Here is a 27517-nt window from a genome sequence, read left to right as displayed (position 1 = left end):
CTAATCTAGGCACAATATAGAAAAATTAATTATTTAGGTTATTTACTAAATACAAATCTGTGTAACCCCATTAATCCTAGCAGTTACTTTAAGATAAGAAAATCAAAATAAATAAAAATAAAATAGAAATATATGCAGATAAAAAGAAATTAGTCAATTAAAAAAACACAATAATTTTATTAAATCACTACACCATGATTTGTCGTAAATTAATGTTGTTCATCTGAAAAACTGGAGTAGTACGACGCTACAGAAGAAGGATTGGAGAATTCGTCCTGATCAGAAGTAGTAGGACGTGAAAATGTAATTTAATTTTGCCTAGTATTTAGATGAAAGTTAGCATTAAGGGATTGAGAACCAAATTAAATGTAGCAAAAATTACCTGAATTCTCCATTAACTACTAATTGTTAATTAATTTAAACTATTAATTATTAAAAACTATTGTAGCTTCACAAATACTACGGCCCCACAGAGGTTTCTTTAAACAAACCAAACCAATAATGTATCAATATCCATAACCTTTGAAAAATAACCTTTACAAATTGAGCGCGATGAGAGCGAAGAAATCAAACATGTCATAACGCTTTGCTCCACTCTTTATAGACAGCGATGCTCTATCTTCGCTTTGCTCGCCACTATGCGCGGTCCCATATGTTTACTTGTGTTTGATTTCGCCGCTTTGCTCTTCGCTATTATCGCCGCTTTGCTCGCCGCTCCACTATGGTTCCAGCCTAAGAAGTATCTAAGTACCTCTTAAATTGACTGTACCTAATATATTGCAATGTAAGGAAGGATACATTTATGGTTAAATCACATTAAATGTGTACCTAAAGAAAATTTATAAACCAAAAGTTCCTTAACTGCTTTATTTATTCATTTATTTATTTATTTATTTATTTATTTATTTATTTTGTTCATTTATTTCCTTATTTACCATACGTAATAATGTAATAATAATGCACTCTGCATAAGAAATTTATTAGCTATAACCAGATATAGCAAATCACGCGACCATTGGCGCTTAAGACGTCTTGTCGAAAGACTGAAAGATTCTGGTGTGCAGAGAAGGTGTTGGATACATCCGTTTGGATAGAATCGAGATTTAGATTCTTAGGAGATTTGAAAGCTTGTTAGAACATCTCATTTTGATTCCAGACGTCCATATTGGTTTTTGAAAAATGTTGTAAGAGTAATTTATTCTCTAGAGTTTGTCTTGACTTGTTGTCTAATTGTCTTTTGTCTGTATCAAGTGTTCATTTCTAGACGATTAATTAAGTGGAGTATGAGGATTCAATGTTTTAGTTTTTATCAATGAACAGCTCAAGGTAGCGGACGACATCAGTGGTTGGGAGAAGAATTTTGTTATAGTGAGATAGTGTTATTTTTCGAAGAGTGGCACTGACTTAATTAAATTTATTTTTATTCTCCACCCACGAAATCTTTTCTCTAAAACTTTTAAGACGATTCTACATATTTCTGTGGGATATATTATTGGGTTAGGATCAGAGTTTAGGATAGAAGTGTCATGAGTAGGGAACGGATTCGTATGTATTTACATATTTTTTTCTAGGCAATTTACAGACGTTTTTCAACTAGAAGTATTCACACTGACACTTTTTAAGCAGTTTGAGTCTAATTTTATTTCACACATTTCCACATATTTGGATGTTATCGCATATTTATACATATTTGATTAAAATAAATAAATATTTCTACATATTTAATCAAAATATGTACATATTTTTTCACATTTTTCATTTTGGGCATATTTTCATAATTGGGAGGTGGTTGACAGGAACTGTGAACCACAGACTGTAGGGCTGTGAATCACAGTGGGTACAATGGTTATTGTAATTTACACAGAATGCTGCTAAACAGTGATGGGCACTTGTTAGTTCTTTGAAGTTGTCTGACGTTGTCTGTTCTTTCAGCTCGTTCGTTGAAGTGTCCAATTCATTTCGTTCGGTCACTTTTTTGGGTGAAATGCCACGAACATCGGCCTCAAACAAACAACTGGTTGCTAAATATCTTCGCGAGTTTCCAGCAGAACTTTTTCGAAGTGATGGAGACATTTTGTACTGCACAGCTTGTGACAAGCGCGTTTCTTGCTCTCAACGTTCCCAAGTCACCCAACATATTGCCACCGGATCGCACATAGAGAATAAAAATAGAAAGAAAGAGAGGACATCCTATCAAGCCTTCCTTACATCTCCATCAGCAAGTAGGTCTACTCTGAGTACAGGTCTGTGTCGGGCTTTGGTTAGAGCAGATATCCCTTTCCACAAACTTAAAAATCCTCATTTCAAAGGATTTTAGTCGTTACCAGTCCATCTTACGCCTAGATCGTCGTCACTTTACGTTCCAACATTTGAAATTTCATGTGGTTGCAAACAGTTTCGAAGAGTGAAGTTTTCAAAATTGAAAATTTAACACATCTTTTTATAAATAGTAAAAATGTTCTTTGTTGTATAAATCATTATAACTTGTAAAAACAAATTATTTTGTTCCTAATAAATTATTATAAATTGTAAAAATGTTCTTTTCTTGTATAAATAATTATAACTTGCCCCCCCCCAAAAATCCATTTTCATAAAAAAAAAATGTCCATTTTACTTAAATATTCCAGAAAATATTTTAAGAAAATCACATATTTTCCACATAATTGACGAAAATAAATGCATATTTTAATTAAATATTTGGCATTTTTAAATACATAAAAATCCGTTCCTTAGTCATGAGTATAGTGAAGAAGAAAGAATTAAGGAGGATAGTGATCTACATCTAGGAACTAGAATAATTCAATAAATCTAAATATATTTCGCAACAGTATTCTGTACAATGATAGATAATTTAGCTACAATACTATCAATAAAATAAGCCTAAATGTTGGTTTAAATAAATTCATCACATTAATGGGAATTGATATAAAGCTGTAATAGATACGGTAGCCTGGGCAAATAGAATAAACTGAGGCAATAGAAGGAAGTGCCTTTCTAATAAATCAGGCTATTTTTTTGTATTCTCTCTGCAGTCTACAGTTCAAGCACGACCTTACTAGATCACTAAACTGTAGCAGTTAAAGAAATTACATTACTTCCCACCTTATCCGACAATAATAAACTGTTTTTATTTTCAATAATTCCTCTAAGGAACATCCCAAAGTTTTACCCAAATATTTTAATTAAAACTTTTTGAGTGATTAATTCAAAGTTTTAAAAGTGTACAAGATTCTGTTCGAGATGTATTATGCATAAAGATGAGTAAAATCTTCCAAAAAACTATGTTGTGAATAAATAATTATGTATAATTATTTTATCAAGTCAAAAAAATAAGGCAGCCAAATCAAATCTCTGATGACTATCACTTCGTAGCCATTTCTCATCGACCGCTAACAATATTAATCCTAGTTAGGATACATTTGTTCTTCCTAATTTTTTTTTTTTTTATTTAAATACATTTATTTGCTACCTGTATAAAAATATTTATACACCAGGCAAATTGTTAATAGTACAAGTACAGTGTAGGATGCGAATACTGCCCGGCAAAGCCGTCGCACACCGCAACCGTAAGGACGCAGGAAGAGAGAAATCAGCCAGTGCTGACACTCTCGGGAATTCTAGTTGTGGAAAGGAGTTAGGTTAGGAGATCACGAGGCCAACGTCGTTTTAGATTATCAGTGGGGGATTATCAGGATGGGATGATGAGGAAAGAGTTTGAGCTGTTGGATTGGGATGACAGGATAGGCTTTTGTGGAAATTGAGGAATCGTGAATGGATTGTTTCAGTGACAATAGGAATATTTAGGTCTTTGTGAAGGACGAAGGCTAGTGACATAATAGGGAGCATTTACAATACGGCGGAGGAGGTTTGATTGGAAGGATTGGATGCGGGAGATATTGGAAGGTTTAGTTGAGCCTCACAGCTCTGATCCGTAAGCCCAGATGGGTTCAAGTAACTTCTTGTAAAGAGTTATGTAGTTTGTTAGGTGTGGTTAGTTTAAATTTAAGTCCCATCATGCGTCTTAGTTGTCCGTACCTTTGGTTTAGTTGTAATCGTTTGAGTCTCGTGTGTGGATTCCACGTGAGTCTACTGTCCAAGTAGAAACCCAGGTAGCGTACTACGTTCGCGGTAGGGTTGGGATTGTTGAGGATGAAAACCCTAGGGCACGTTTGACGCCTGAGCGTGAAAGTTACTTGAACGCTCTGCTTTCATTAATTGTTACGCACCAATGGGTGCACCAGCTTTCAATTAGGTTGAGGTGCTCTTGAAGGAATTTGGAGGTTTCGGACGGTTCTGACTGGGTAGAGAAGATGGCAGTATCGTCAGCATAAGTAGTGATTAAGGTGTTTGGGTGGGTAGGAATATCAGCAGTGTATACGGTGTAAAGGATGCTGCCTTGTGGACTCCGGCGGAAATAGGTTTAACAGGAGAATATTCGGAGCCCACTCGAACTTTAAAATGTCCATCAGCTAAGTAGGAGCGTAAAATTAAATAATAAGTGCTCGGTAGGAATTTTTTAAGTTTGTAGAGGAGACCTAAGTGTCATACCTTATCGAAGGTCTGGGCAATGTCCAGGAAAACTCCTGAGCAGTACTCAAAAGCAGAAGAGATGACATCGACGACTCTGAAGCATTGCTGGCTAGTGGAGTGGTTAGCGTGGAATCCGAATTGGTGAGTTGGAATAATGTCATTAGAGTCAAGGATGGGCAGAATTCTTTTGAGGAGGAGCTTTTCAAAGATTTTAGAGAGGGTGTGTAGTAAGCTTATAGGTCTGAAATACTTGGAGTCGTTAGGAGGCTTCTTGGGCTTAGGAATCATGGTTATGACGGAGTATTTCCATTGGATGGGGTTTTTCCTAATAAGTAACTTTAATGACATCACTTGCAATCTTGGTCATCAGTTTGCTAGCATAACCAGAACAGTCTAAGTCGGTCGTACAGGTTGTACAGGTATCTTGAGCCTGTTTGTTATGGGAAACCTTCTACGCATCTTCAATATGATTCATATTTAGTTTGCTCTACATATGCTCTTGTAGCAGTAGTAGCAAAGTTATTTACATTGAGGTCACCACTAGTAGAAGCAGTGGTGGTTACTTATAGTTCAATGACTGCCAGATGGGACCAAAAGTTCTTACTCGTCCTCCCACACTCTAAATCCATTTTCTTGAAAGTAGATCTCCCTTGCGAAACACTGCAACTGATCTAGGTGGGAATAAACTGCCCCAAGACTAAGCAGGAACCATACTAATTATTTACACCGTACTACCTATTCTAACTCTTAATTGCGTCCCACTTAAGAAGAGCCAGTACTTCTTTGCTACTTACCTAACTCCTTTTATAAACCTTTTAGCCGAGAGACTTTCCTTTTCTCTGCAAACACCTTGATGTTTGTTTATTTAATTTCTCTGCTGGGAATTCTCGTTTTTTGCTGCCCGAAAAAAATACACAATGTGGCCATCCTGCCTAAAGACAATTCTCACTTATTCATTCATCATATGGAACACCCGCATATCTTGCACAAGAATTTATCATACAGTATTTTGCTATCCATTTGCGTCCACGTCTTTTTTAACCGCTAATCGTTAGTTGAAACTAAAGCCTGCCTGAAAAAATATGCATTTCTTTACTTTACTTATAGAATAGAATAGCTTTATTTGACAAAATATTTATACTATCTTATATTAAATAAAAGGCTACAGAAAAACAAAAAGCATTTTGGTAAATTACCGTCAGCCTAAAGTTGCTGGTACATTTGCATAACTAAAAAAATAGGCAAAATTCAACTAAAAAATATTTCTTCTAATTTACAATTAATATGTTTTTAGCTGTTGTATCAGCTATGAGAAAAGCTCGATACTTGTAAGCGGTAATATGGTAATTTTACTTTACTTACAGAGACAGTAAATATTTTAGGCGCCACGGTAGCCGAACGGTTAGAGGCGAGACCTGTAAAGCTAATATGTATTGTGGTACTGGGTTCGATTCCCGGTCTTAGGCCTTGGATTTTATTTAATGGTTAATAAAAGAAATTTACAGTAAGGTATGTTTGCTAGTCGCCTCCGTCCACGACACCTAATTGGTAAGTTGGACGTTAAGCCCCGCCTGAAAAAATAGGCATTACTTTACTTTTTACTTTTTTAGTTAATCTTTTATTATACAAATAGGCAGGCAAGATACTTTTGACTTTCCTAACTAGCTTAATAATTCTTTTCGCGGGGCAGGGGTGGCAAACAGTTGTCTTCTTGTCTCGAAGGACGTCTTCCTGCACTTTCTCGGGAGCCACCGCTTTCTAGGACGGGTGGGTCTGTGTCGGGATTGGCTCCCTGGCACGCGTATTAATGGGCTGCGTGAATGTAAATAGGTTTAGGATTGTAAATGAGTGAGAGGAATATAGAGTACTCCACTCAATGTATACAGGGTGTTCAGCATAAGACTACGGTAACTTCGGAAGGCGATTCTAGGCATCATTTGCAACAAAAAATTCCATATAAACTATGGCTCGATTCGGCTCCATTTTATAGATATTTTTAATTTTATGTTTTTTCAAGGTGTTACTACGTTTTAGCAAAAAGATGTCTATATTTCTTAACTTATTAAAGCTACAGCTATTTTAATAAGCTCATTAGAAAGAAGGTTAAATTTCATTTTAAATAAGCTAATTTGTATTGCAAAATAATAATATTAAGTATTTTACTTTGTGGCCCAAACATAAGAAATAGCAAGTTTCTAATTTTTTTCAAAAACTTTGACTTCATTTTTCTCAAAAACATTTTATATGAAAAAACCCTGCACTATTCGGGAAAAACATCTGCATACGATCACCTTTCGAACGGTATACAATAATTGGGGTTATGTTAAAAATTGATGCAGAAATCTGTGATTAATTGCAAAAAAGTAGGCCTCAAAACAGCGTCGGCATTATGAAAGGAATTCACCTACCATAAGAATATAACTGATCAGAATCATCAAATCCAGTACGATTTTTTGCAAACGTGTAATTTAATAATTAATTAATTTAAGAACTATATTCAAAAATATAAAATTTACATTACAAATAATAAAATAAAAAGAAGAAAAATGAGTATGATGTTAAATGAGTGTTAAGTACCAATTTCGAAAGAAAGGATTTTCGTTTAACGAGTTTAGATCTGTGTGTTACTCTTTAGTTAATTAGAAAAATATGACGAATAAGCCGAACACAGGAGATTGTGGAGAGCTAATGAATAACTTATTACTCGCTCTGATCCCCAAATTAAAATAAAAAAATAATTGAGACTGATATCCAAAATAACTCGCTCTGATATCCAAATGGTGGATGGAATACTTCACCGGACCGCCTGTACACCTCCACGATCGTCTTAGCGTTCGGAACACCCTATCAGGAAAACATCTAGAATACTCCACTATTCCAATCTACGAAACCGTAGATGTATAACATATCGCGATATTCAATATTCGAATACGTTGGCATAATGATAGCAAAATGCAACTAAATATCTAATGAAAATGTAGACTTTAAACTACCTTTTCTTCTTGTTGTATTTATTTGTTTTTGTAAGCCGTATTAGGATAAAACATGTCAGTTTTTAACTTGGAGGTTAGAGCGATTTTCTCTAATTAACTAAATAACACACTGATCTAAACTCGTTAAACGAAAATCCTTTCTTTTGAAATTGGTACTTATCACTCATTTAACATCATACTCATTTTTCTTCTTTTTATTTTATTTTACTATTTATAATGTAAATTTTACATTTTTGAATATAGTTCTTAAATAAATTAATTATTAAATTACACGTTTGCAAAAAATCATACTGGATTTGATGATTCTGATCAGTTATATTCTTATGGTAGGTGAATTCCTTTCATAATGCCGACGCTGTTTTGAGGCCTACTTTTTTGCAATTAATAACAGATTTCTGCGTCAATTTTTAACATAACCCCAATTATTGTATACCGTTCGAAAGGTGATCGTATGTAGATGTTTTTCCTGAATAGTGCACGGTTTTTTCATATGAAATGTTTTTGAGAAAAATGAAGTCAAACTTTTTGGAAAAAATTAGAAACTTGCTATTTCTTATGTTTGGGCCACAAAGTAAAATACTTAATATTATTATTTTGCAATACAAATTAGCTTATTTAAAAGGAAATTTAACCTTCTTTCTAATGAGCTTATTAAAATAGCTGTAGCTTTAATAGGTTAAGAAATATAGACATCTTTTTGCTAAAACGTAGTAACACCTTGAAAAAACATAAAATTAAAAATATCTATAAAACGGAGCCGAATCGAGCCATAGTTTATATGGAATTTTTTGTTGCAAATGATGCCTAGAATCGCCTTCTGAAGTTACCGTAGTCTTATGCTGAACACCCTGTATATTGGATTATATCTATTAGGATGAATGTATTTATTAGGATGAATGTATTTATTAGGATGAATGTAATTATTAGCATGAATGTAAATATTAGGGATGTACGTATTTATTGGGGTGAATGTACTTATTAGGATGAGTGTGCGAGTGTATAATATAAATTTTGTGTAAATAGGTTTTTTAAAATTTAGGCTAGATCTCTATGGGGTGCGAGGAATATCGAGTACTCCACCCCAACATTAGTTAGTTAGGTTAGAAGGAAATACGAGTTAGGCCAACCACTAGGTTAGTTTCGGTTAGATTGACTAGGTGTAGATTACGCTGTATAGTAAAGTGTCTTTTCTCCAGTACAGTCTAGGTGTAAAGGACCCTTGGAAGGTACGCAACATTACAAAACCAAAAAAAAACAAAAATTCTTTTTGTTCAGTTAAATAATTCAAACTGTAAAATAATTGGTGGATAATTTGTATTTACTTATCTATTGATTAGAGCCACAATAGATCCATGGGGGTCACGGTGGCCTAGGCCTTTATAGACGGCCAGCTAGAATCTATTTATTAATTAACAGATTTAATCAATTATTATAAAGCTCTTAATTTATTTTACTTGATTTGTTAATTCTTATTTATAATTAACCATTTAAATTTATAATTTTCTCCCAATTTACATCCACTTCAATTTATGTTAAAAAATCACAAGCTGTTCAAGAAGTAGAACATAATTTAGGAAAACACCCAGTGAATGGTTTGGTACAAGAGTAGTTGGTACCTTGAAAGAATATTTCCAGAAAGAATTTCCTGAAAAGATTCCATAATGAAATGCAAAAGAATAAACTTTTGGGTAAAATTCTATATCGACGAAGCAGACTAGGTTAGTGGAATACCTTCCTCATTCCAAGAGGGAGAAAGCTGGAGATAAAGAAATTTTCAAAGATATCTCTGATAGAAATATATAAAAATTTGTCGGTGAATGAACGCGTGGGCATTCGAGTAAGAACGTTAAGAATCGCCGTTTTCTGTTGTAGTAGGAGGATGGGTGCCATTCACTGCGGATAGACTTTCCCTTCACAGATTGTCAACTGAAGCTTACACACTATTAGTAAATACAGTTTTCAATTACCAACCTTCGTAATGTCTATTTCGTAATATTTTTCCCTCTTTTTTCGAAGTTTTTTTTTTGGGGAGAAGGAAGAGGCCAATCAGCTACAATTTATTTCATCTTTGGCCAATATTCTGTGAAATTTATTCCCTTCTCCAGTTATATTGTCCAAAAATACAACTGAACCTCCCTTATTCTTAGTTTATTGAACCATTTCACTTGGAATATTGCTCATAGTAGTTGCAATTTTCCATGAATATGCGGGTGGATGTCAAAGATTGTTAGATCCATGATGTTTTTTTGGTCAGTGGTTCGATGGACTAAGGATCTTCTGGATTTATTAAAGACGGCACCTGACAGGGGTCTCTCAGGCTCCTGCGGACGTGTGTGCCTATGGTTAGCCGCCATTCGTTTGTTTAAAAAGAAAGTAGGATAGTGTTCATTAGATTCGATCCAGGCTCACTGATTGAATGGATCGTATCGGATGCGCAACTTCGAGAGTAACTTCCGAACGAATGGTTTGTATGGCCCGAGAATCGTCAAAACTGAGTGATTCTGTCTGGGGACCGACAGCATATATTTGGCTATTACTTATTTTGCCTAAGAGATCTTATAATGAAATCTTTTTGGCAGGAGAATTGTCATTTACTCCGCCTGGGAGGTGACAATCAAGGCGATTAGTGCCTACCAAGTCACTTGTAGGATGATGTATGACTGAATTTAGTACCCTGCTTACCAGGAATCGCAGAACATATGGGCAACGAGAAGGCGGACAAATTAGTTCGGGTGGGTTGTAGGAAACCTTTCATGGGTAGGAACCATTCTACTATAATACCTCGAGGAGTGTTCTGCTTTGGCAGACGCTCGGGAGTCGGCTAAAGATCTGAATCAATATAGCCGGGTAGCAATGCTCTATTGGGTTGCAGTGGCCGCAAGGCTGGAGACCTGGGCGTAGGTTAAAAAAAAAAAAAAAAAAAAACTATAATACGGTACCTAGGGATGTGACGAAAGCTGTCTTTAAGACTTGGGTTCGCAGCAACTCCAAGGCTCTTCGCGTAATACACCAAACAGAAACGAAAGAGTACATTCGTAGTCCCTTGCTGATCCCTCTTAGAGAGAGATATTGTTTACTGATAGGGCACTGCAGATATTTGGAGGTGCCTTTCAAATGGCTTTGAGGCTTGTTTCACGTTTTGAACCCTAAGTACGATACGAGATAACAACCAAAAACTAAAACCAACCCATTTTAAAAACAGAATTAGAAAAAGAAAATCATAACCATCTCTTCAGAAATATATTTTAAACATTTTAAAATTATTTATTGGTACAATTTTTGCTTTTTATTATTGTCATCTACGTTCATTATTACGATAATTTTGAAACTAAATCACAGTTTTTTGACTGCGAAATAGTTACAACAGCAAGATATCAAAGTATTGGTCTAGTAATGCTGTGGTGGCAGTTGATGATGAGTTCTAACTTTAGTTAGTTGATTTCTTGTTTGGTAACAAATGGCTCTTAGTTGGAGCCAGCGTGGCAAATAGTTCTGACCAAAACCACAATTCCACAATTCGTGGTCGGTTGGTTACTGCGTGTTGTTTGAATTCTATCATCAGTGACATCTTTCTTCCCTTTATTACACAAATATAAGTGATTAAAATGATTTAATTACAATAATAATAATTTCCATTTAACAACTGCCTTATCAACATAATAAACAGAAATCTAGTGTAAGTACTTTATATAAGTTCTTTACAGTAATTATCTTTAGCTACTAGCCGAAGTTTTATGCAATAAAAATATTTTTATATGAAATATTAGATTGTTAAATGCAAAAATAATAACTAGTAATTGGGAAATATCAATATTGTTTAGAATAATGAATTAAGCTCAGTTCTGTTATTTTTTTAATTTAAAGCGGTAATTGTCGCCCGGAGCTTTTTTTAGTGCACTACCGGCCTCCTTAGAAAATCTAAGGGCCTGCAGCTGGTTTCGAACCTGGGATCTCACTGATGAAATCCAGTATACGAGGTGTGTTCAAAAAATAAGGTGAATTTTCATTTTTCTCAAAAAATATTTATTTATTCATCGATTTTTATTTGGTCTCCTTCAAAGTAGTCCCCATCAGATATAATAGATTTGTGCCAGCGTTTTTTCCAATCCTCGAAACAGTTCTGATATGCACTTTTTGGTATGTCCTTGAGCTCTCTCAGCGATTCGGTTTTTATCTCCTCAATCGTCGCAAAACGCCGTCCTTTCATGGGTCTCTTCAATCATGGGAACAGGAAAAAGTCACAGGGCGCCAAATCTGGTGAATACGGTGGCTGAGGCATGATAATGTCATTCAACAATTCCTGAGCGATGCTCATGCGACGGTTGTTTTTTTTTTTTATCAAAATTCAGCAATTTTGGAACGAACTTCGCTGCCACACGCTTCATGCCCAAAATTTCAGAAAAAATTGCATGACATGTGCCAACCGATATGCCGACATCCTCAACAACTTCTCTAATTGTGATTCGACGAGTCTTCATGACAATTTTCTTTACTTTCTTAACATTTTCATCGGTTGTTGATGTACTGGGGCGTCCAGGGCGAGCGTCGTCATTCGCATCTTCTCGACCTTCTGTGAAAAGCTTGTAACACTTGTAAACCTTTTTTTGACCCAGAGTACTCTCACCGTACGCCACTGTCAACATTTCAAGTGTTTTTGAGCACTTAATTCCATTTTTTACATAAAATTTGATGCAACTTCGTTGATCCATTTTTTTCGACAGAAGAAAATCGCCGAACTCGCAAAACACTTGCCTTATTTATGCCTCTCACAAACAAACTAAACATGCTATATAGCTACAACTTTGAAAATATGTTCGAGACAAGTGTACCAACATAAAAAAAAAAACATTCGTAATTCGAATGTACGTAGCCCGCGAAATCTGAAAATTCACCTTATTTATTGAACACACCTCGTACTCTAACCCCTGAGCTAACCCGTTCCCTCACGGTTACGTTATTATTTGATTTATGAACAGACTTGTAACATATTACAGTAAAGCTACTACACCTTTTATTAAGCATATCCAAAATTCTAATTAGATAATTATAATGCACGATGAAATATTTGAAATTCCAATGGGTTACACATTAAGAAATGGTATGGTATATTGAAAGGCAAAACTGAAAGGCTTTTGATGAATATAATGAAAATCGATTCGTTTTGGGGAATATACCATATAAGTAGAGGTTAGTTATTTGAAATGAAAACCGATTTCGACTTGGAGGCACCTAAGTTCCAAATTCAAGGGTAAACTCTTTTAATTTTGGTTTTTAGTTTAAGTGGGTACACCCATACTCACTAATTTGAAATATCACTTTTTCATACTCAGAAGGCATCAAAACGGTTGTCTTCGGTGACAGTTGTTATCAAAAAACTGCCCGATTTCAGTATTTCCTTCCTCAAAAGGAAATCATTAAAAATTGATGACATCGTCAGTGCCGGATAAGATCGCTTCATATAAATCTTGTTTTGGGTAAAAATAAATAACTTGTGGAACTCTAATAGTAAACTGTATTCTGCCTGCTTCAGTCTTATTTTTCCGATTCATATATTTGGAAATTGTACTAATTATGACCCCTTACTTATTCACTCACAAATGGCTGTTGGAAAGTAATTTTATAAATAATGATATTTACTCTAATAAGATCAGAATAATATTAGAGAAAGTTAATATTTATCTCTCACTACAAAATCAATCTTCCCTGAAAAAAGGTTTATCGTTTGGAATAACCTTAATCTTCCATTTTCTATCAAATAAGTAATCATATTATTACAAATGGACAAATACATTCTGAAGGGTCGGATGACCCTTTCTTATAAGGGAACCATCTGCACTACAAAACAACAGTCCATTGCTAACAGTCATACTTTGTTTTGTTCATAAAATCCGATATTTTTATTTTTATATTCGTCCTTTACTTGCTTCCCTGAGCAATGGTAGCCATCAACATTTATACCCAGATACAGTGTGCTATTTCCCACATATTGGTAAGTAATGCAAATGTGTTTGTTGATAGGTTCTAGGTACAGTGATTTTTCAAGTTATACCATTACGCTTACACACTGCAATAGATACCAACAGAGCTTTTACACATGTTGCAGTTGTACTCTTGCTGGAATATCCAAGGCAAACAATTGGGCGCAGTAAGGACTTCGAGAAAAACCCTTAGTAGTACTGGCAGATGAAAAATTTATTAAGACCAGTTTATAATGAAAAAACAAATTGCCCCATCTGTCAACTCTTGAATCAGTGAAGATATTTTCAACGGGCCCTGCAAGGCTATCACAAAATATAGAGTACCAATGGTGACATGATTGGGTAATGAAGGAGATGTGCCTTAAGTGAGTACAGCCGAAGTAGAGTAATTAAATGAGACTTCTTTTGACTTAGTTTCTTAATAAAACTGTCCGGTAGGACAGTTGTATAAGGGTTGATCGTCAAAAACTGCACGAAAAAGCGTAACGTTGAAAAACACCCAACTTTGACAATTTTTTTCTCTTTTTCTATAAAAGATAAAAATCCCAAATTTTCTTTAAATTATCGGACAAATCCTCCTTTATAACTGTAATTTTTTTGCAACCCAGATCTAATAGGTTTTGAGAAAAAAGTAACCGAAAATGAGCAAAAACGGCTTTTTCAAAAAATGTTCTTGTTCTTGTTCTTCTTCTTGTTACCTTTTTTGTAAACAACGTAGCGCCTAAACGCGTGAACCGATTTTCATGAATGAGGTGTCATTCGATTCAGAATTTTATGTAGATGTGCCTTTTGGGGTTCCCGACGCTGTACATCGAATGGGAGAGGAGTTAGCCCCCTTAATGTAAGGCCCCCTCCAAAATTATTATTACTAATTACTCTGTAAATCTGGTCCCGATTTTGATAAAATTTGATAGGATGATAGGGTTAGGGCTCCCCTACGTAACAATAAAGCGACGATCTGCTCTTACACTTGTTAAGGGGAAGTATAGCAATCATTTCAAATTATCGACATGTGAACCGATTTTCATGAATGAAGTGTCATTCGAATCGAAATTTTGTACAGATTTGTACTTTAAAAGTCCCGACGCTTTGCCTCATAAGGAGGGGAGTTTGCCCCACGCAAATAAGGCCCTTTCTAAAACTATTATTACCAATATTTCTATAACGCTTAGTCCGATTTTGATAAAATTTAGCACGAAGAAGTGATTAAAGCTCCTCTACGTGGCTGTGAAGTGCCATCATGCTGTTACAACTACTAAGAGGAAGTACTACAATCGTTAAAATTATCAATGAGTGAACCTATTTACATCAATGAATTGTCGTTCGATACAAAATCTTTGCCTTTTAGGGAGAAGTACTGTAATCGCAGTTTATTTTTCTTGCTCCTCTTAAAAAGAAGTACTGAAATTGCAGTTTAATATTACTATTTACCTACAAATACCTCCCTATGTTATTCAAAACGCTTTCTCAAAAACAATTATTGTTGAGGATGGTTTGGGGACCGCAACTATAATCATTCTTTAAAAAGATCTCTCCAGTGGTAGTTACGGTTCCGATTTAACACCTTATCAGGTTATAATGATAGAATTGCTTATTCCAAATTTTAAAAAATCTGTAAAGCAGGTATGTAACTTTGCAAAATAGACAAAAAGAAAAATCTATCCAAAAGGTACAAAAATCTCCTTAACAAAAACTTACAGTTTAAAAAGTTAAGTATAAGGGTTGATTAAACGCCAAAAGGTACACAAATCAGCAAGTACCCTACATTTCATTAATTGTACTTCATGATATTATTTAGGTAATTTTACCGCATTAATTTTCATTATTATTTTTTAAGAATTTATTAGATGTCACAGACCCTTATGCTGGCCACTTCATTCATATTTTTTTGTTATAATTGTGATAAAATGTATATTACATCTTGTATAAATAGGTACTTTATTTTAACTCTATTCCAAATTCTTCTTCTTATTTCTCTTTAATGTGCCCTTTATTCTGAAGTTGTCACAGATACATGCATGTTAAAGTAGAAAAAGACAAAGTTAGAGTCTGCTACTATTTAAATTTGAATCACGGAGGATTTAAAACAATATTTCAGACTTGAATTCGCCTTACCGAAATATTAGTGAGCACATTAAAGAATGAACATAAACCGACGATTTTTATTTAAAAATAAAAATAAATAAATAGATGAAAATCGCCAGCATCAGGGTCTGTGACATCTAATAAATTCTTAAAAAATAATAATGAAAATTAATGCGGTAAAATTACCTAAATAATATCATGAAGTACAATTAATGAAATGTAGGGTACTTGCTGATTTGTGTACATTTTGGCGTTTAATCAACCCTTATACTTAACTTTTTAAACTGTAAGTTTTTGTTAAGGAGTATGTGTAAGAACTAGACAAAATTACTAGCTATAGTAGAAGCAGTCTTTCCGTCCTCGACACTTAATCAATCGTTGGACGTTAATGATATAATTGGAATATCATACTGGTGGCCAGAATTAGTTATTATCCAGGTTAAATAAATAAATAAAAAATATAAAAATATTGAACTTTATAACCTGCTTTCTGAGGTGAGGTTTAGCTGGGTTAAAAACACTTATTTTTTCGCTAGAAAAGCATTGTCTGAAGAAACTCTGCAAGAAAGATGCATAAAATATCCCAATAAGATGTAAGTAACACAATTAATTCCTTATTTACAAACAATATGTTCTATACAAAGAAAATAATACTAACTGACTGGTGTTAGTTTTATTTTTTTACACTGCACAATCCTCTGGCCAAAATGGATTCAATAACCTCTCACTGATTTCAATAAGTTGTAACAACAATTGGAGGTTATTTTCCCCCTCCAAAAGGAGCAGGATATTGAGCAAGTAAACAACAATTTGCTCACAATTCTCCGAGCTAGATATTCAACACGTCCAACAAGCTGTAGATTTGCATAAATTTCACGTTCTGTTTCAACAATACAATTACCGCTTGAGGAATATTCTAACCAGCAATAATTACTCTGAGGAATACAGGACAGATTGTAATGAGATTTAAATATGTAACTAGGTCCAGTGTGAAGTATTATTAAGCGACTAGTCAAGCCTTAACATTTAGTATTGTTTTTTTTGTAAGAAGATCCCTCGTTGAAGTTCTGTTTGTCCTAATGAAAGGTTGAAGATACCTCATTCACCATAAGGTTCAACCACATCAGATTCATCTTTAGATTTTTAGATCAGATAATCATTTTTCTCGCTTTTTACACAACAGAGTTCTGTAAATTCATTTGACTGTATTGTTTAGCATAAGTAATGCACTTCACCTCTATGGCCACCCGCCATCTCTCGTTGCACTTCTCTCCACCTGGCTTTGCCTTAGAAGCTTTAAGAAATCGAACTTAGTGCGCTACCGCTTTCAGCTCTTATCATAATGCAATCGTTTGCGGAAAGTATACTCATTAACAGTCTAACTACTGATTTTTATGGAATGTACCTGATGAATTCAGTTTCAGTAGTTTAAGAGAGTTCTTAATGAAGTGACTTCATTTATTGAGTTTAACTAGTGTACTTAAAAAGAGTGGTGCTTTGAGGTGTAAATGACAATTTGTCTGTAAATGGAAGAGTTCCGTAAGTTCCAAAAGCAGGCCTTAGGAAGTTACTAAAAATTCGTTGAATTAGCAGAGCCTACCCTAGGCTTTAAGTTGAGGCAGAAATCTAATTGGGAGCACGGAAGTTAGCACCTGAAATTCTGTCTCCAGGTTCAAGAACTGAGCAAAAATCTTGTGGCTATCGAGGCCTTCCCACGACCTTAGATTGTGAATCATTCACTTATGTTGGTCAAGTTTGGTTGTGCTAGTCGTGTGACTAGTAACTCCAATACGGATAGAATTACTGCTCTACCCATGAAGATCACGGATCCTCCCTTGAGTAAAGTCTGTAGATTTACGGAAAAACTACATATTTTGGGGTGCGGAAGCATTTAATTTACATTTATACGTCTTGAACTGATTACATTAGTTCCTCGTAACACACCTTGGTTATCTTGTACGATTGGAGAGTGGTGGGTTAAGGATTCATTATGCTATAGTTAAATCTGCTCTTAACCTAATGTTAAAAATTGTAAACCTTAATTCTCAGAACTATTCTAAAATATGTCTTTCTCAGTTAGTTTTATTTAATGATAAATCTAATAATAAACAAGATTTCTTACTTTTACCAAAAACTCTTCATCTTAATAAATAAGTAATACAACCAAATCTTAATAACAAATTATCATTTCATATAATTAGATTATTCTTTCAATTCAGAATGTCAGGGCCTCAGATTGTACTGAATATTTCTGTTAAAAATATTATATATAAAATAGATTCAAATAAATTTTGTATGGTTTGTAATGGAGGTCAGCGTGAGAATATCTTGTTAATTTAACAAGAGAAATGGAAAGACTAGCTAATGATTACTCTCATAGTAACATTCACAGAGTATACAAATATGTTTAAAATATACTAATGTTACGGTCATTTCTGTTAAATGAGTAATGTTTGAATTTAATTGAACGTTAGATCGTTATTATTTTGTTTTTATTTTTTTGTAAGTTATATTTGTTGTTGTGCATGTATAATTGATAATGATAAGGATAAAACCTACTCCTTTTGTTACAGGTTTAAAACCTATAAAACAAATATAAAATATAATAATAATAAAAACTGACTAAATTAGATTTGATATCGTGAATCTGAGAAGTTGCTTACAGAATTTGCTGAGCATGAAAAGTTGTTGCAGGGCGAAATTATCTGTTTGTTTTCTGGACGAATAAAAGTCTTACTTTGTTCTATACATCTGTACTTACGAGTATAATTGATAAGTACCTAACTATAGAACACATTGGTGAAATTAGAACCGCAATTCTGTATTTCTCAGCCCAAACCTGAAATATCCAACCTCTGAAAATGAACGCCGGTTGAAAATCCGTGACCTCTCAGAAGAAATGAGGATTCTAGCCTAACTGAACCAAGTATTCAGTTATGCTAACAGTGTGCTAAGCATTTTTTCTTTTTCAAGTATCTACTGTGCAGCAGCATGAGAAATCTTACTACAAAATAAAATGGTCAACGTTTCCGTATTCTTTCTTTTTTACTAGCAAATTCTACTTTTATGAGAGCACGTAACAGGTGTGTACAGCATTTATATTTCGCATAAAACACCCTTTAAACTTTTCAAGTGAAGATTGCATGAAAGTAAAAGTGAAATCATTTAGTGATAAGAGAATTCTTTCTGTTTACAGAGAAAAGGTTTAAACTTGGTATGAAAATGGAAAAATGGTAAATGCGCTGAAGAACTGAGGAAGCACGGAACTATACTGTCTTGCATACCAGTAAACCGAAGGGGAGTTTCATGCAAAGTTTTGCACAGCTGTTTACTAGCAAAGGGATGAATAAGAACTTGAAGCAACTTGCTTGCAAGCTACCTTAACTTTATATAACGTTTAAATTTTAATTTAATTCAAGTGTCTTGGTAATTTTATAGCAGTTTACAAACGTTTTCTGTGAGACGAAAATAGGTATATATGAAACGGAGGCACAGAGAAGTGAATGAGCAGTGGCACTTTTATGTTTATGGCCTTGCACGGAGAAGTATAAAGGGTGAACAAGTAACTAATGTCCATAGGCCTACTGTGTGAAGTACATCTAAAGTGGACTTCAAAGACATATTGACCAACTTCATATTTTCCACTGTTCTTGAGTGACGTCACTTCAAATTTGCATCTGTTTGACATATTTCAAACAAGTGCTATTTTTATAATCGAAGGTTAATTTGCTTAGTTTCAAATAGGGTACTATAGAAAATTTTGAAAAACCCTGTCTAACAGATCAAGGAAGTTTTTTTATAAGATACCTAGTTGGGTTGTTAAGGCTTATTCACATTCTTATCTTTTTCAACAGTGAAATTGTAATTTGGAGTAAATACAAACTATATGAATTTTTGTTTAAGTACTTGTTTAAAATATTTCCTAACATTTACAGTAAATGTTTAAAAGGCAATTTGTTAACCTTTGACTTCCTTATTTTAAGACAATCTACTTTAAAAATTGACTACTTGTCCATCTAAAAGAGTTTTCAATGAATTATACAACTTGATAACCAACACTCTTGAGTGCTCGTAAACACGTTTTCTTGCAAAACAAACGTAATTTCCCATACGAAGATAAAAGGAATCCTGGAAAATGATATACCGTTTGAAAGCCCATTAAACAAGGAAACTTTTATAAAAAGTGCCAGCACCTAGGTCTTATAATGATCACATAAGGGCCTAATGAATTTTCTTAAAAATTTCGATTACTTTTATTTTCCCAGTTTTCGGAGGAAGATTGAGGCTGTTTGGAGAATAACTTATGCTTTAAAATGGTGTCAAGTTTTAGAAAATGTATCTGTCTTTCTAACCGTGTCATCAGAATCAAATTCGGACTAAAACTTTCTGAGTAATAACATTTTTATTGCAAAGAAAGTAGTGATTTTAGAAAAAAAAAATTAAAGTGACGTCACTCAAGAACAGTGGAAAATATGAAGTTGGCCAATACATCATTGAACTCCACATTAGATGTACTAGACACAGTAGGCCTATGGACCTTAGTTACTGGTTTACCTTATACATATATCCTCCATAACTTACAAACATCTAGTTCTTTCTTTAAGAGCTAGTAGTTGACATGTCTTTGTACAAATACTTGCAGTTGTCGAGAGACATCCTTCGAGAGCTGAAAAACATCAGGTCGCCTTCTTTTTGACTACATTTGGAGGAGGACTTTCATGGTTATCGACTTCTTATAACGCCGGTGCGGCGTAATCGCTTCGCCTGAATTCACTAACTCAGGATACCTCTCTGTTGGATTCAAATTTTATAGCTATAGGAAAGTTGAGAGGGTTATGGATTCTTTTTAGGTAAACTCAATAGAGAAACCGCTCAGCTTTAGGTCCGTGGAATTTATTGCTAAAATAACTTAATGGCCGCATCAACTGAAGAGATTAAAAATATTGAATCGTTTTCTGGATGGCGTCGATCCTTCAATTTCTCATCATTTTGACGATACTCTAGCGACTTTAAATTAATAACAAGTATTACTAAAAAAAATGTCTAGCCGACAAACTGCAGCATATAATTGTGCGGTTTGCCTCTCCATAGACAGCAGAATTATTTGCGCAAAAATGGTGATGATTTACTGGACATCATCTGATCTTCAAAACAATGTTTGTACGGTCTATATTAATTTGCTCTAGTATAAGCCTTATTTGTTTAATTACTTATTCTCTACATAATCATTTCATCAAAATTTCCCATATTCACAGCCTTCCCCCCACAATACAATACATATATATTTTTTTTTCTGGCTACAAATGCGTGACTAACATCTTAAACGAAGACCAAAATCTAGCTGGTAGCAGCAAAACATGAACAACCAGAAAAATAGTTCAGTATCTTGGAACACAATTCCAACTAAAGGGGAAAGAATTTCTGTACAGAATGTTATTATAGGATTAAATAGAAAGGCAGAGGATTTACTAGAAAAGTTAGGTTATTACCAGGAAGGCAGAAGTTCTGTTAAAGGAGAGCCTTCTTTGAGGGAGTAGGACCTTTCTTCTCCATTAAACTGGCAACTATTTCTTTTTTTTAAAGAAATTATTACTAATAATAAAAAATGTAGAATGCAATTTTGGAGACTTTTTCAGTTGAAGAAGTTTTAATTGAAAACATTTCTTTTTCAACAACTTTTAATAGAGATTTAGTTGGCAGCAAAGACGCACCCTAAAACGATTTAAAGGTTAAAACATACCTCACAAAAACTTATGAAAAAATACAATTTTTCCTGTAATATTTTTTAAAAAATGTAATTGCAATGTACGAGGGTCGTTTGAAAAGTCCGTGCAAAGTCAGAGAGATAGCACCACTGGCGCGTATCGAGGTTATGTTTAGTTAGTAGCATCTCTTGGAAGAATACACACCAAGTATCAGCCAGATCGGTCTATTTCTTTGTGTTTGGCATTCGTTTGAATCGAGGAAGTCGAGTGATTTTCAAAAAATGGACGAAAAAGAATTTCGTGTGTTGATTAAACACTACTTTATGAAAGGCAAAACGCCTCAGGAGACTAAAGAGAAGCTTGATAAACATTATGGTGATTCTGCACCTTCGATTAGAACAGATTATAAGTGGTTTCAAAATTTTCGGAGTGGCCATATGGGCACAAGTGACGCTGAACGTTCTGGACGCCCTGTTGAGGTTACTACTCCAGAAATCATTGATAAAATCCATGATATGGTGATGGATGACAGAAGAGTGAAAGTGCGTGAGATTGCTAGTGCTGTGGGCATCTCGAATGAACGGATACATAATATTTTGCACCAACATTTGGACATGACAAAGCTATCCGCAAGACGGGTGCCGAGATTGCTCACGCTTGACCAAAAACGAAATCGTGTGAAGTGTTGCAAGGACGGTTTGCAGCTGTTCCAGAAGAATCCGCAGGACTTTAAGCGTCGTTTCGTCACTGTGGATGAAACATGGATAAATCACTACACTCCTGAGACCAAAGAACAATCTAAACAATGGGTTACCAAGGGGGAATCTGCGCCAAAAAAGGCGAAGACCGTTCCTTCGGCCGGAAAGATTATGGCGACTGTCTTTTGGGATTCGCAAGGAATAATCCTCATCGACTATCTGGAAAAGGGTAAAACTATTACAGGTGCATATTATTCATCGTTATTGGACCGTTTGAAAACCGAGCTGCAAGAAAAACGCCCACGATTGGCCCACAAAAAAGTCCTTTTCCATCACGACAACGCACCAGCTCACACCTCAGCAGTTGTGGTCGCAAAATTAATAGAAATAGGGTTCCAACTCGTTTCACATCCCCCCAATTCTCCAGACTTGGCTCTCTCGGACTACTATTTGTTCCCCAATATGAAGAAATGGCTGGCGGGAAAAAGATTTTATTCAAACGAGGAGGTGATTGCAAAAACGAATGGCTATTTTTCAGACTTGGACAAATCCTATTATTCGGAAGGGATCAACAAACTAGAGCAGCGTTGGACGAAGTGTATAAGCCTAAAAGGAGACTATGTTGAAAAATAAAAAAGGTTTACCCCAAAAAATTAAGTAGTTTTTATTTTTGCACGGACTTTTCAAACGACCCTCGTATATTAGATTAGATTCCGAGAGGAGTGATCTGTCAATTTGTAGAACCGCAATCCAGATGATTTGTTGAAACACCCACTAATTAATCTTTATTCACTGTTTTCTAATCCGGTTTCTTTGAACTGAAATAAGAATACGGAAAGGGCTTCTTGGACTATTCGTTGACAAACATGTGTGTCCTGCAATGGACTGCCAAGAACCTCTCAGACGTCCGAATGGCTTCCTGGATTTAATGGAGCAATACCTTAGCAAAATAAAGCTAATATTGAACTTTTCCGCCTGCTACTCACCTGGGATTTTACCCACGACGAGTCCGCGCTTTGTTGGCATCATTGCGGCATATTGCTATGCAGGAAATGGCTCAGACCTTTTAAGGATTTCAAGGGAACTTTTACCTGGCCAAACAGCTGCCTTTAAATTTCTATTTTGTTTTGAATGCCATCAGACAATATATAAAACACTATTCGTCAGACGATTCAACCCGGCAGTTTCATTATGCGTTGAATTATCTACTTAAAAATATGAATACTAATAGAGCCGTCTTTATATCCGTGAAAATCACGATTCTGGAATTGATTTTTGCCTCTTATTATCTCAGCATCAAAAATGAATTAGGACTAGCTGTGTCTGTAAGACTGTAGCCAGTGGTTTACTGAAATATCAGTTATCGCATCAGCCGTCCGAGCACCTTCAGAATAGTGCCTTCACTTTTTAATAAAATTAAAAAGCTTATTTCATTAATAAGCTTAATTAAAACTGGCATGCTTGACAATTACAAGAGGGTTGATCGTTAAAAACTGCTTACTTATTATAATTAACTGTCAATTATTATCGTTTATTTTTTACTTTTAAATGTCATATTGCCTAAATTATTTTGTTAAAATTCTCAAAAATAATATCATTAGCAAAGTAATTTTGTTATACCCTAATTGTAAGAATAGTTTTAACCTAAAAAAACTATTGCCTTCCTTCATAAAACAACCCCCCAAGCACCTGAAAAATTTCTGAGTGCAACTCTGGTTGGCAATAATGGAGAAAATAGTACTTATTTTGTTGAGATTTGCAATATTTTTTTTTTTTTTGCCAGTGTACGTGTCAGCCCTAAGTCTGGCAGTTTTTAAGATATGTGCGCTTTTTCCCACAGGGGAAATCTTCTCTATTAACTTCAAATCTCGCAAGATTTCTGTAGAGATGTTTTTATAGTCATAAAAATTCACCATCATTTTTTAATTAAAATATTTTTATCATATTACCGTTATTAACGTGAATACGTCTTTAAATTTGCTATCATATGGAGGCAATCCAAAAACCTAATGATAACAAAATCAGGGGATACAGTTTGGCATTATAGTTTAGAATCTATCGTCTACATCCAAAATTAAATTAGACTACTGGATAGCTAAAGGATCAAAGAATTCATTAAGATAAGCGAGGACTGTGACGCATCGCGATGCAGGGGTAAGCGCCGCCATTTTGAGATCATTTTGCTGCGTATCGAGATTTGCAATTAGTATAACTTTTGGCTCGGAGAAGCTACGATGTTCGTTTAAGTTTTAATCGTCAGCTGTCGTCACAATCTATCGATTGTACATAAAACATTAGTGTAAAATACTGACAGCGAATATAATAAGGTGTTAGAATAAAAAAATATTATCAAAAATAAATAATGTCGGCCTATACGCGTCGAAAAGCCAAAACCAAATACAGAGATCGTATACGGTTGGAAAGGGCTTCTCAAGAACAATCGAATGGTAATAATAAAACACCATATGACCGAGTCAAGCTGTGCCGGGAACGTAAAAGAATGAATGCGGCCGAGCGGATCAACGACGGTGTCAGTACATTTGCAGCTAGGGCGGTTGAAATTATGCAAGTGGATGATGAAATCGCTTCAACATCGACAACGGACTGTATAGGCATAGATTGTGTACGATAGTTGATTTGTTTCCTTGATTTCATCCTAAATACATAAATAAAAATATTTTATATAAAAAATTTAACCCGTTACATAAACGACGTATTCACGTACAACACACGGCGGTGTTCATGACACAGCCAGTTTTTTTTTTAGCCAGGGATTGGGAATATCGGATCTGTTTGGTGACGGATAATCCTGATCTTCAACCTAAATAAAGAAGAAGACATAGTGAGGTTGAATTTACCTCTTTACCTCTTTTACTTATTGAGCTGAACACACTCCTTAACACATCCAGTAAGTTCCATGTTTCAGTAAGTTCCATCTTCCCAATTACCATCTCCCAAACCTCTTGCAGCCAGCCTTTCTTTCACACGTTTCTTATGTTGCTTTCTTGATTTCTTTTTCTTTCTTCAGGCTGTTGAAGGATAAATTTTTAAGCCAACTTATATTATTTATTTTTATATTCAAGCATTTCATAACATTTATAACTACTTCCTTACTTTTTGTACATTTTTGTTCAGTGTTGCTGTGTAGTTTGATTTTTAAAAAATATGGCTTAAGGTAACTTCCCTACCGAGAGTGTACCTCCCTTACATACGGATAACAAATGTTTAATAAAAATACAGAGTTTGAAGAACTAGCGATAGAGAGGTGTGAATGTTTTGTTAGGTCAGATTGTTTACACTCTCACGATGGTTTAGTTTGATTTCTTTTCTTATCGTCTAAACCCGCACATTTCCTGGCTCATCACTTTCTCTCTCTGCGACATGTCACCCTGTTTCTGTAGATCCAGGGTCCATAGAGTCGATTTCCGCCGATGCTTGCGCACGTGCCTGTCACTCCCACAGCCACCCTCTCGCTTTGAAATTCAAATGAGATTATCGACTGGGTATTCTTACAAGAAGGGTTTAGAGAGGCTCCTATTACACGTGGCTTCTTGCTGATTATTTTCTTTACAGAAATGTTTGCATACAATTTTCTTTTTAACACTTTAACAACCTCATTAATTATATAAATTAGATCAATTTGGACTTAAATTTTCACCCAAATTGTGATTTTTGTGTTTCTCTAAACACAAGTTATTTAAAAAAATAAAAATAAAAGTAAAAGTAATGTATCTTAGAATAAAGAAATAGTTTTTTAAAATAATTTTTAGTTTACCTGTCCCGTATCTCCTTAACAAAAACTTACTGTTTTAAAAGTTAAGTATAAGAGTTGATTAAACGCCAAATGGTACACAAATCAGCGAGTACCCAACATTTCATTCATACTTCTAGTATCATATTTTTTAGAATGTATTAGATGTCACAGACCCTTGTGCTGGGCCTTTTATCACCCATAAATATTTTTCTGTTAGAATAATAAAAGATGTATCTCATCATCATAGTTAGTATTTAAAAAGCACTTCTTTTTAACACTATTCCAAATTATTCTTGTGATTTATCTTTATTCTGAATAATCATCACATTCACTTGTATATTAAAAAGAAAAAGGGAAATTTGGAGTTGGTCTTTTACTGTTGTAATTTGAATTACGGAGTTAAAACGAAATTTCAGTCTTGAATTCGTCTTACGTGACCACAAATTACGTAGTTAATAAGAAATAAATAATACTTGTAATTACAATTCATTCATTTTCAAATGTAGCCCTTTAATTGAGAACATGTTGTAAAGAAGTTTTATAACCAACTAAAAATATGCATATCTATTTTATTTTACTCATATATGACATTGTGGGGATAACACCTAGATTAACAATGTAATTGAAGAAAACTGTATTAACATTTAATATTAACAAACTAGATTACTTACTAATTACATATTATTATTAATACTTAAACTACAGCATAAGTAAAGAACTCATCAGTTAATTGAACAATGAACTTAAACCGACCAATGTTTACTTCTTTCTGCTGCGCTAAACTTGCACTTAAATCAGATGTCAAAAACAAAATAAAATCGGTATATACGTTGGTATATGCATTTTAATTTTCAACGTCAAAACAATTATATTTTTCACTAACCATTTTTTTTTTTTGTTTAATTCCTGTCCCGTATAATGCTGATGAAGAACTCAATGCTAAGTTGTATTGCTACTGAACTCGATTTCCGGTTTTCACCTTGGATTTTAATGTTTATGTGTTAACAAACTTATAGAGATTGTTAGTCACCCTATGGTGGTTGGACGTAAGCCCAAGTAAATGTGTATTACTTTATTTTACTTCTTACAATATTTAATTCATGCGAACCCATAAACAAAAATAACATGAAATACAAATTTAAAGTTATAAAATCTACAGTTAAGTTAAATTTAGAAATGATATTTAATTTATTGAAATCAGTCGCAGAACTAATAAAGTTAAATGTCAAATATTAAAGCAACTACAATATTCCTAAGTTTTATTTAATTACAGGTATTATATAAATAATACCGCCCAATTCATTAATAATCATAAATTCAATACAAACTCAATGCAGCTACAAATAATACCCTGCTACTAAAAACCTAATTTAATAAATTTAATTTAACATTATTAGTTATTTAATTAGAACTTTACAAATTGGGCTATAATTTCATGCCTCAATAATGTTTGAGGTTACAAAATTAAGCTGTTTAATAAATTAGCTCGCCTTAATGACTGGGTAATGGATTCATATTGGAGTTAGAGGACGAATATAGTCACTGTCTGTCGATACAACCAGTCTCGTGGACAACTGGAATCACTGGACCGTGGTACTCTGCGCAGTGGCCAAACGGATCTATTGTGCCCTTTATCGGTATCCACACTCACTTTGTCCATCCACAGAGAATAAAACAATTCACCATGTTTCTTAGGAAAGTTCTAGCGATATGAACAACATCCTCTTTGTCCATCCACATTGAACGCGCCAAGGCCTCCTTTAGAGATTCGTGA

The 27517-nt window shown here is 34.4% G+C and overlaps 1 protein-coding gene and 1 long non-coding RNA gene across 2 annotated transcripts in view; one reads left to right on the top strand and one right to left on the bottom strand.

Moving 5' to 3' along the window:
* LOC141452305 (G-protein coupled receptor moody) overlaps positions 1-27517 on the top strand; it is a 477977-nt gene that overhangs the window by 301161 nt on the left and 149299 nt on the right. The window lies entirely within an intron of this gene.
* Positions 10464-16324, bottom strand: LOC141453781 (uncharacterized). Its single transcript, XR_012458180.1, has 3 exons — positions 16245-16324; positions 16070-16144; positions 10464-11100 (listed from the first exon to the last, which is right to left on the bottom strand). It is a non-coding gene; the product is annotated as an uncharacterized lncRNA (long non-coding RNA).

This window comes from Rhodnius prolixus, unplaced genomic scaffold, assembly GCF_049639745.1.
Source record: "Rhodnius prolixus isolate KJV_2025 unplaced genomic scaffold, Rpr scaffold_3, whole genome shotgun sequence".
Classification (NCBI taxonomy): Eukaryota; Metazoa; Arthropoda; class Insecta; order Hemiptera; family Reduviidae; genus Rhodnius; species Rhodnius prolixus.
The sequence above is the reverse complement of the archived record's forward strand: the minus strand, read 5'-3'. Positions and strand labels throughout refer to the sequence as shown.